This window comes from Petaurus breviceps, unplaced genomic scaffold (assembly GCF_028583685.1).
Source record: "Petaurus breviceps papuanus isolate PSGF00001 unplaced genomic scaffold, PetGlider_PUasm1.0 379, whole genome shotgun sequence".
Taxonomy (NCBI): Eukaryota; Metazoa; Chordata; class Mammalia; order Diprotodontia; family Petauridae; genus Petaurus; species Petaurus breviceps.
This window is the reverse complement of record NW_027186303.1, coordinates 4,160,306-4,170,271: the sequence shown is the minus strand read 5'-3', so window position 1 is coordinate 4,170,271 and position 9,966 is coordinate 4,160,306. Positions and strand designations below refer to the sequence as shown.

At 33.5% G+C, this 9,966-nt stretch overlaps 1 long non-coding RNA gene across 1 annotated transcript; it reads right to left on the bottom strand.

Annotated features, from left to right (window-relative positions):
* Positions 1 to 580: 580 nt before the first annotated feature.
* On the bottom strand, positions 581 to 3,515 carry LOC138169810 (uncharacterized). The gene is made up of 3 exons (XR_011170472.1): positions 3,310 to 3,515; positions 1,017 to 1,121; positions 581 to 917 (listed from the first exon to the last, which is right to left on the bottom strand). It is a non-coding gene; the product is annotated as an uncharacterized lncRNA (long non-coding RNA).
* Positions 3,516 to 9,966: the final 6,451 nt, after the last annotated feature.

The following is a 9,966-nucleotide window of genomic DNA, read 5'->3' as shown; positions in this document are numbered from 1 at the left end:
GGGAAAGCTGGGCAATCGGGGTTAAGTGACTTGTCCGAGGTCTTATGCCAAGGTAAGTATTAAGTATCTGAGGCTAAATTTGAACTCAGGTCCTCCTGACTCCAGGGCTGGTGCTCTAGTTACTGTGCCACCTAGCCTCCCCTATAGTTGATATAATATTGCTTGCCTTCTCAATGCATTTGGGAGGGAGGGAGAGAATTGGAACTCAATTTAAAAAGAAAAAAATGTTTAAAAATTAAATAATGAAATGGAATTTTTTAAAAAGGAGAAAACGGCTGCATTAAGAACAAAAGAAGCTATGTGTCATTCAGAATATTGATATTATACCAGAAAGCAGCAATAAGGATTTTATCAATCTTTACAGTTCAAATTCCTAAAATGATCTAGAAATGCATACCACAAAAAAGTTCAAAAAACAAAATGCAAATGGTTTTCATCTACAAAATACATAAATACATCTAATTCAAAATCTTACCATTAATTTGACAAGGTCAGACCAAGACCAAGGTACCTCACAATTTGTCTTACTAGATACTTTTTTACTTGATTATATAGTTTGTTTTCTCCTAAATGAAAGTAGACATAGGAAGATTTTCCCCCTTAATTAACACTAGGATTCAAACACTAGCAGTATGCTTGCTCCTGTCAGCATTGCTGCTACTCTCTTTCAATATCGGAAGTATTGTGCTTCCTCATAAATACCATATTAGTAATATACATACACTCCAGCTTGGATCCAATATAGCAGATACTCTTGTATTTTTGTCCCAAATCAGGGTTAATCCATTTACAAATTTCAAAATCAAGTATAGACCAACAGTGTGCATAGAGTATACAGTTGTATTGAGTTCACATCCTTTGTTTTCCAGAATTTTGACTACTGTGACTTTGCCATCATGCAAGACAACATTTTGGTCCTATAAATGAAAAGAAAGGTTTAAGGTTATGTCAGTTTCAATTGGTTGTTTTCTAGACAGTTTGAAGCAAAAAGCAAGTGAATAAGAGCCATACTGTACCTTTAGAGCAACCACTATTTTTCTTGAGCACGTAAGTCCATCTTCACAACATGGAACACTTTCAGTCAAAACTCGGAATGTGCCAGATTCTTGGCCACAATAATCCTAAAACAGGCAATTTATAATTTCAACCGTTTACAAACTTTTTTTATCAAAGACCTTTAAACTACAATGATTACTTTAAATCATCAGTGTATCCTATGAAATTTCAACTTTAATAAACTATTTTAAACTCACTTCACTTTCTCCTCCAAATTAGAACCTTCTTCTAGGTATACAGATTCTAACTGGAAAATAACTTCATTTCCACTTTTCCGCTAAATCCTTATAACATAACTTTTACTGATCTCCCAGGCTGTTTTATGTGTATCTGTATGACATATGTAGTTCTGCAATTTAGAGGGCTACTTATTTATTGGTCAGATTAAATGCCTAAATATCTCATCAGAATGTCTATAGAATTAGACACTTAAAAGAACAAATCCATAAAATTAGTTATAAATTATCCAACAGTTTAACATTTGAGCATAAGATATAGTTATAAGGAAATTTAGAAATCAACTAGTTTGATCCCTCTTATTTTATAGATATGGAAAATGAGACATAGAAAGTTGAAGTGGCTTTGGTATTGGTAGTACATGGCAGAGTCAGGATTTTTTTCTTTTCTTTCTTTTTCCTAACAGTATTTTTTTTCCAATTACACACAAAGATAGTTTTCCTTTTTTTAAACATATTTTCACATTAGTCATGTTGTAAGAAAGAATTATAACAATTGGAGGAACCACAAGAAAAAAAATTAAGAAAGAGAGAGAGCAAATAGTATGTTTCGATCTGCATTCAGACTCCATAGTTCTCTCTCTGGATATGGATGGCATTTTCCATCATGAGTCTTTTGGACTTGTCCTAGATTCTTGCATTGCTGAGAAGAGCTAAGTCTATAAAAGTTAGTCATTACACATTGTTGCTGTTACTGTGTACAATACTCTCCTGGTTCTGCTCACTTCACTCAGGATCAGTTCATAGAAATCTTTCCAGGCTTTTCTGAAGTCCACCTCCTCCTTTATTTCTTTTTTTTTAAGCAATTGGGGTTAAGTAACTTGCTCAAGGTTACACAGCCAGTTATTTTGTCCTTTATTTCTTATGGAACAATAGTATTCCATTGCATTCATATACCACAACATGTTTAGCCACTCCTCAATTGTCAGGGAATTCCTCTATTTCCAATTCTTGGCCACCACAAAAAGAGCCGCTATAAATATTTTTGTACATGTGTGTACTTTCCCCATTGTTATGATCTTTTTGGAATGCATACCTTGAAGTGGTATTGCTGGGTCAAAGGATATGCACAGTTTTACACCCTTTTAGGCATTGTTCCAAATTGCTCTCCACAATGGTTGGATCAATTCACAACTCCACCAACAATGCATTAGTGTGCCACTTTTCCCACATCTTTTCCAACTTTTATTATATCCCTGTTTTGTCATATTAGCCCATCTGATAGGTGTGATGTGGTACCTCAGAGTTGTTTTTGATTTGCATTTCTCTGATTAATAATGATTTAGAGCATTTTTTCATATGACTAGAAATAGAATTAATTTCTTCCTCTGAAAACTGCCTGCTCATATCCTTTGACCATTTATCAATTAGGGAATGACTTGTATTCTTAAAATTTGACTCAGTTCTCCATATATTTTGGAAATGAGACCTTTATCAGAGACACTGGCTATCAAAATTGTTCCCTTCTTTCTGCTTCCCTTCTAATCTTGGTTGCATTGGCTTTGTTGTGCAATTTAACATAATCAAAATCACCCATTTTGCATTTCATAATGTTTCTATCTCTTATTTTGGTCATAAATTCTTCCCTTTTCCATAAATATGACAGATAAACTATTTCTTGCTTTCTTACTTTGCTTATAGTATCAAACTTTATATCTAAATTGCATTCTTGTTTTTACTTTATATGGGTATATGGTGCAAGATGTTGATCATGCCTAGTTTCTGCCATGCTATTTTCCAGTTTTCCCAGCAATTTTTTTTTAAATAGTGACTTCTTATTCAAGAAGTTGGAGTCTTTGGGTTTATCAGTCATTGCAGAGTCAGAATTTTAAACCAAATCCTCTAACTATAAATCTAGTGCAACTTTCACTATAGTACATATCATAACAACATTTAGGAGCCCGCATATTTATTTTAAAAATTGAAAACTTTGAGACAAAAGTAAACTCAAAATTCAAAAACAGAAATATATATTTTGATAAAGATTTATAAATTTTAGTGAGATATTTGTAATTACCTCAACAAAAGAATACTGACAGAGACCATCGTAGCTGTAACTTTTTCCATCAAAGGTTCTAACATGTCCATCCCCATAAATATGGCAGGATGTTTGACATGTGTTTTGTGTGCAATTCCAAGATCCTTTTATACAAGTACTAAAAAAGAGAGACACAAATATAATGTCTATAATAATATAATATTGTATATTTTATGTACAATATTTATAATAATTATAAAATGATAAGAAACATTAATATATAAACTCATAGGGGAGAGAGAAAAGGAATTGACATTTATTCATGAAGTTTTAAGGATATCATTGCATGTTCCCTTTTCTTTCTCTCTCTGTCTCTTATCTTTTTTGTGAATATGTTTTTAAAATGAGAACATAAGCTTAAGTGTAAAAACCACCAGTATTTTAATCTAAATCCTAAATTACTATGAGGTTAAAAATGCTTCTGTCTTTTCCCCAGGGAAATTAGGTAAACCACAAAAAAGTCCCTTTCCCATTCCCCCAGAAAACTGCTAGTTTGATATTCACCATTCATTGCATCCAACTGTCGTAGTACTTCCTTGGTCATATTCCAATCCACCAAAAAAACATGGACAGTCATCAGGAAAGATACAGGTTCCTTTTGAGTCCCGAACCATTCCTATAGGACAGAAGCATCCACGTCTGCAGGGAAGGTCCTCCTACATGAAGGAATACAAATAATCACCCCAAAACTTAAGTTACTATCAATCTCACTGTTATTTAACATAGATTAGGAGATATGTAGATTGTATGATAGTGCATTTGAATCCATTGATTAAACAAGCAAAATATTACTATTCTACTTCCAAATAAATTAATTTAGCAAAGAATTTTCTAAATGTTTGGCTTTTAATATTTTAGTACTTAGCACCTGTCATTTTACTTACATTAAAACTAGGTATATTCCGAGAGCTACATGTTGTATCCTGTCTTGACTGTGCTTTTGGTTCACTGCAGTTCACATATTCAGCACCCCCAGTACAATTTTCTAGAGTAAAAAAGAAGTTAATGTTCATTATAAAGGCTTCATTCAATTTCTTTTAGTAAAATGTGGGCATCTTAAGTATAGAGACAAGATTCAGACACTTCCTATCTTCTCTCTTACTGCACAGGGCAACACCACTCTCCTTCTCCTCAGGCTCACAACCTAGCAGTCATCTTGGACTCCACTATCTTTCCTTCCCCATATCCTATATGTTTTGAAGCCCTGCTCATTTCAGCTCTGCAATATATCTCTAATATGCCCCCTTTTCTCTTGTGATATTGCCACTTCCCTGGTATAGGCCCTCATCATCTCATACCTGGATTATTGCAATAGCCTGTTGTTGGCTCTGCCTACCTCAGGTTCCTCTCCACCCCAATCCATCCAGTCACTAAAATGATTTTCTTAATACCTCTACTCAGTAACTCCAGTGGATCCCTATTACCTCCAGGATCAAATACAAATACAAATTTCACATTCAAAGCTCTTCATGATGTACATAGCACCCTTCTACTTTTTCCAGTCTTCCTATACTTTATTATCTGACATGTTCTCTTTGATCCAGTGACACTGGCCTCCTGAATGTTCTACAAATAAGACACTCTATCTTTTGGCTCCTGGCATTTTCTCTGGCTGGCCCCCATGCCTGGGATTCTCTTTCTCCTCCACCCCAACCACTAACCTACCTGGTTTCCTTTAAATCTCTATAGAAACTCTACTTTCTACAGGAAACCTTCCCAACTCCTCTTAATTCCAGTGCCTACCCTCTGTTAATTATTTCCTACTTATAAGGTATATAGCTGGTTCCATGTATATTTGTTTGCATGTTGTCTCCCTCATTAAATTGTAAGCTCCTTGAAGGCAGGTACTGTCTTTTTCCTCTTTTTGTATCCCCAGTGCTTAGCTCTCAACCTGGCTTACAGTATAAACTTAATAAATGTTGATTGATTGACCTACGTGAGATTTTGTCAATTGGATCCTGGCAAAGAAGAGTCCCTTCTTGGCAGACACTAGGAATGAATAAAGAAATACAATAAAAAGCTTCACATGATGCAACACTTTGGGATCCTTTAATAAACTGCTATTGTTTGACAAAACAAATTATAATAGTGATAATAATGGTCACTAATAAGGATGATGATGCTAGACCTTTAAATGTCTAGCCAAATTGACATTATCCATGTCATGAAATAAGGAATGAGGGGGAGGGAAGGCTGCAAATTAAGGAAATGACAGATGCAGTGTGGTCTTCATGTGCTCTGATATTATAAGGTACTGTTAGGAACCCTAATGTTGATAAACTGGACTTTGGCCATAGCACTTATCAAATTAGCACCAGTTTGTTATGATGCACCTAAAAGTAAAAAAAAAATAGATGGAAAAGGTCTGAAGGTTAATCTTACTCAAGAAGTAAGGTTTGACTTAAAGAAGTTCAGTTTGATAGAGTTTAGCAGCATGAATAACACTGCATAATCTGCTACTACTCACAGAAATGAAAAGTAATTAAGTAGAAATCAACCAAATACTTTGAGTTATTTGGTGGGGCAGTGTTAATATTATGATTTTTTTTAAATAGTAAAGAATCAGTTATTCTAAAAATTAAGAAATTAGCCTTTAATTTTTTCAAAGTATCTTTCTGTCTGCTAAGATCTTGCTGGAAAAGTGTATGATTCTACAGCTATGTTCATCTTGTGGAAGGGGAAAAAAAAGGGAAAAAAAAGGTAATGAAAAAGTTTGCTCCAGGTCACATCAAACCTAGTTCTGTGTTAAAACCACAGTTAAAACACTGAATTTAAAATTTATTCGTATTCTAGACAGAAATTTAAAATAATTTCATATTGTTCATGTAAAGGAGTTTTAAAAAACCACTCATTCTTTTTTCATAGGAATCTTTGAAGCCATTGGAATCCAATGGCCAACCAGGTTTGAAGTGGGAAGGAACTTTATGGATCATTTGGTTGAATGTTTTTTTCCTCTTACAAATAAGGAAACTGAGTCATAGAGAAGCTAATAAACTGCCCAAGGTCCCCCAAGTGGCAGAGGAAGATTCAACTCAAATTCTTTTACTCTAGAGCTGAAATTCTTTCTTTTCTTTTTTTTTTTTTGGAGGGGGGAAGGTAGGGCAATTGGGGTTAAGTGACTTGTCCAAGGTCACACTGCTAGTTTTTGTGCTAAGTGTCTGAGGTCGGATTTGAACTCAGGTTCTCCTGACCCCAGGGCCGGTGCTCTATTCACTGCGCCACCTAGTGGCTCCAACTGAAATTCTTTCTATCACAGCATACTGCCTTTTCTTAAATAAGTTAAAAGCTGACATGAATATGTCCAAATAAGAAGGTAATATTTTAATATGTAAAAAGCAAATGCTAATTTGAAACAAGTTATATGAACATTTAAGTATAAATGAAACCTTTTTCTGAGTAAAAACTTAGTCTCTTTCTAATGGAAGTTTTGGCCAAGTCAGAATTGTAGGGCATAATTCTTAGACTTCACTTTATAACTATCATGTTGTGTTTTACATACCATACATTGCCATCAATGGAAGCGTTTCTGCCTGGTTTCATAATTTCATCATTTATGTAACAATCACAGTCAGTTTTCAGGACACAAGATCCTTCACTATTAAGATACATTCCATCAGGGCAGACACATCCATCAACTGGAACATCTTGTACATCACAGCTCTTATCTCTCTCTGATAATGATTGGCAAGAGCTATTGCAAGCTTTAACATTGTACTTGAAGACCAGTCCATTTTGACAAGTTTGTTCTATTTACAAAAACAATTTTTAAAATAGAAGTTTTATAGAAATAAAAAAGTATTTACATCAGGACATCGTTAGTCATTTATAATCAAGAACATGTTATACATGTGCCTCATTCTGTACAGCAGATATGCTCTTGAAAATTTGTGTGAAAAATCACATTTTGTCAATCAAATATAAAATAGTACTTCATTTTTCATAAAGCAGAGAATCTTTTGTAAAATGAGCAATCAGCCCCTATTTGAATCATTTCATTAGTTGTTTATTTATTTGATTTTCTCAAAATGAGGTATATATAGGGGTGTGTAGTTGTTTAATAACCAGTTATCAAAAAATGTGTATGCAAAACATACTTTTGTTTATCTGCAGTAACACTTTCTCTATTACTTTCTTAAAACTAGACAATAAACAAAATAGAAAAATCAAGCCCTGATTAGTAGATTTTGAGGTGTATAAGCTCATTTTGAAAATTTAATAATCAGTTCTTGCAAACTGGTAGGAGCTAGCTACAGAACCTCTGATTGGGTACAGAATCTAAGGGTAAAATGCCAGCTCTGTGTCACATTCATTTAATCATGAAATATTTATCCAATTACAATTGTCATTTGGAAATATTAACTCCAGATAAAAATAAAAAGGAAAGAAAATTCTTAACCAGGAAGCTCTTAAAGAACATCTAAAAGTACCAAGAACAAATTTATTAAAATATATGGGGGGAAATAGATATAGTCATGATGAAATGGGAATAGTGAAAATTAAAGTTTGCTCACCGCATTGGCCCTTCTTTCTCCATTCATTTATGTATACGCCATTCTCAGCACATGCTTTTACATAGTTTCCTATCATTGTACATAAGCAATCTTGGACATTTTCACAAGAACAAGTGAATATTTTACATTTCTTTAAAGCAAGAAAAAGAAAAACACCATTGCATGATAGAAGGAACAAAATAAAGACTGAAAATCCAGAAATCTAAATTTTAATTCTAGTTCTGTCTTTAATTTATTAAAAGAATGAGTCATTCGAGCTTTTTGACCTTCGATTTCCCCATTCTATGAAAAACAGGGGGTGGACCAGACAATCTCTAAGGTCTTTTCTAGCTCTCAAGTTCTTCCTTCCTTCCAACCCCTAAAATAATATGCTCTGATATTTAGTAGGTTCAAATAGCTAAGCCCTTGCACAGGTTGGGTTTCATGTGTACTCCCTCCTTTCTTCTAACTCATAAAATTGTTGTTTTCCTTTAAATCCTAGTTGCAATCCACCTCATATGGATATCTTATCCAGATTCTACCCTAATTAATAGTCCATTCCCTCAGGAAATTACTTTGCATACTTCGTATTTAATAATATACACATATAATTTAATATTGTTTCTTGAAATAAAATGCAAGCTCCTTGAGGGCAGGGAGGGGTTGTTTCATTCTTGTCTTTGTTTCCCTAACACATACCTGGTAAATAGTAGGTGCTTAATTAATGTTTATTCAAAAAATAAGTATATATCAATAATGGCTCTTGATTTTTTCATTCATTCATAAATTATTGAAATACATAAATGGACATGCAAGTGTTTTCTTATTTAGAGATTATCTTCTTATTCCACTATTTGGTCAAAGATGGTTAAGTCAAGGAAAGCAATCACAATAATGGATATTTATTAACAATTAAAATTATTATTTATTCAATTTATTATTAAATTTATAAAAAAGTAAATTGAGATTCTTAAAAAATCAAAGCTTTTTAATATATTTCTTAGATTTTGTTCTTTAAAAATATCCCATACTAACTACCTTATGGTAAGTCTATTTATTATAAATTAAAATTTCTCACAAATAGTGAGATGCTAAATGTTTAAATTATACCCACCTCATGATAGGATCTAGGGTCCACAATGGAATGACAGGAAGCAAGAGGTCCAATTGAATCAGTAAGAATTGAACAATGCTTTTCAGCAAACTTTTCTGAGGAAAATAAAGAATGTTTATATGACCATCTCTCCCAAATTCATTTTATAAAAAGTAATAATCAATATGAACAATACTTCTTTGTTTATTGAAAGCATTCGGTTTAAAATTATTTTACCATAATTAATAGGTTTTGATTTGGTTCCTTAAGATTTACAGAGTATACAAATGATCTCATTTGATCCTTATAATAACATTGTGAGATCAGTACTACAGATATTATTACAGATTTTATAGATAAGTATCTGATTCTGAAAGAAATTAACCAAGTTCTCCAAGATGACATAACTACGGACTAGAGGAAAATAATTACAAAATTTGTAGTCAGTGAGATACAATCAAACTACCAAAGAACTATTTAAAGATCTAGGAAAAATAATGACAAAATTCATCTGGAGGAACAAAAGGGTAAAAATATCAAGGAAACCAATGAGGAAAAAAAGAAGACAGGAAAAGCAGATTGGCAGTACTAGGTCAAACTATACTAAAAAGCTGTAATTGTAAAAAACAATCTGACAATGGGTAAGAAATAGAGGGGTTGGTCAGTGGAAGATAGAGGTACTGGCACAAATTCTGATACAAATGAACATATTAACCTAGGTTTTGTTGTTGTTGTTTTTAAATAATCTCAAAGATCCCTGATATTGGGGCAAGAACTCACTATTCAACAGAAACTGTTAGGAAAACTGGGAAGTAGTCTGCAGAAACTAGTTATAGAACAACACCTCACACTTTTTACCAAGATAAGTTGAAGAGGGACACCTGATTTATACATAAAGGGTGATATCATAAATAAAGGAAGAGGCGGCTAGGTGGTGCAGTGAGTAAAGCACCAGCCCTGGAGTCAGGAGGACCCGGGTTCAGATGCGGCCTCAGACACTTAACATACACACACACACACACACACACACACACACACACACACACACACACA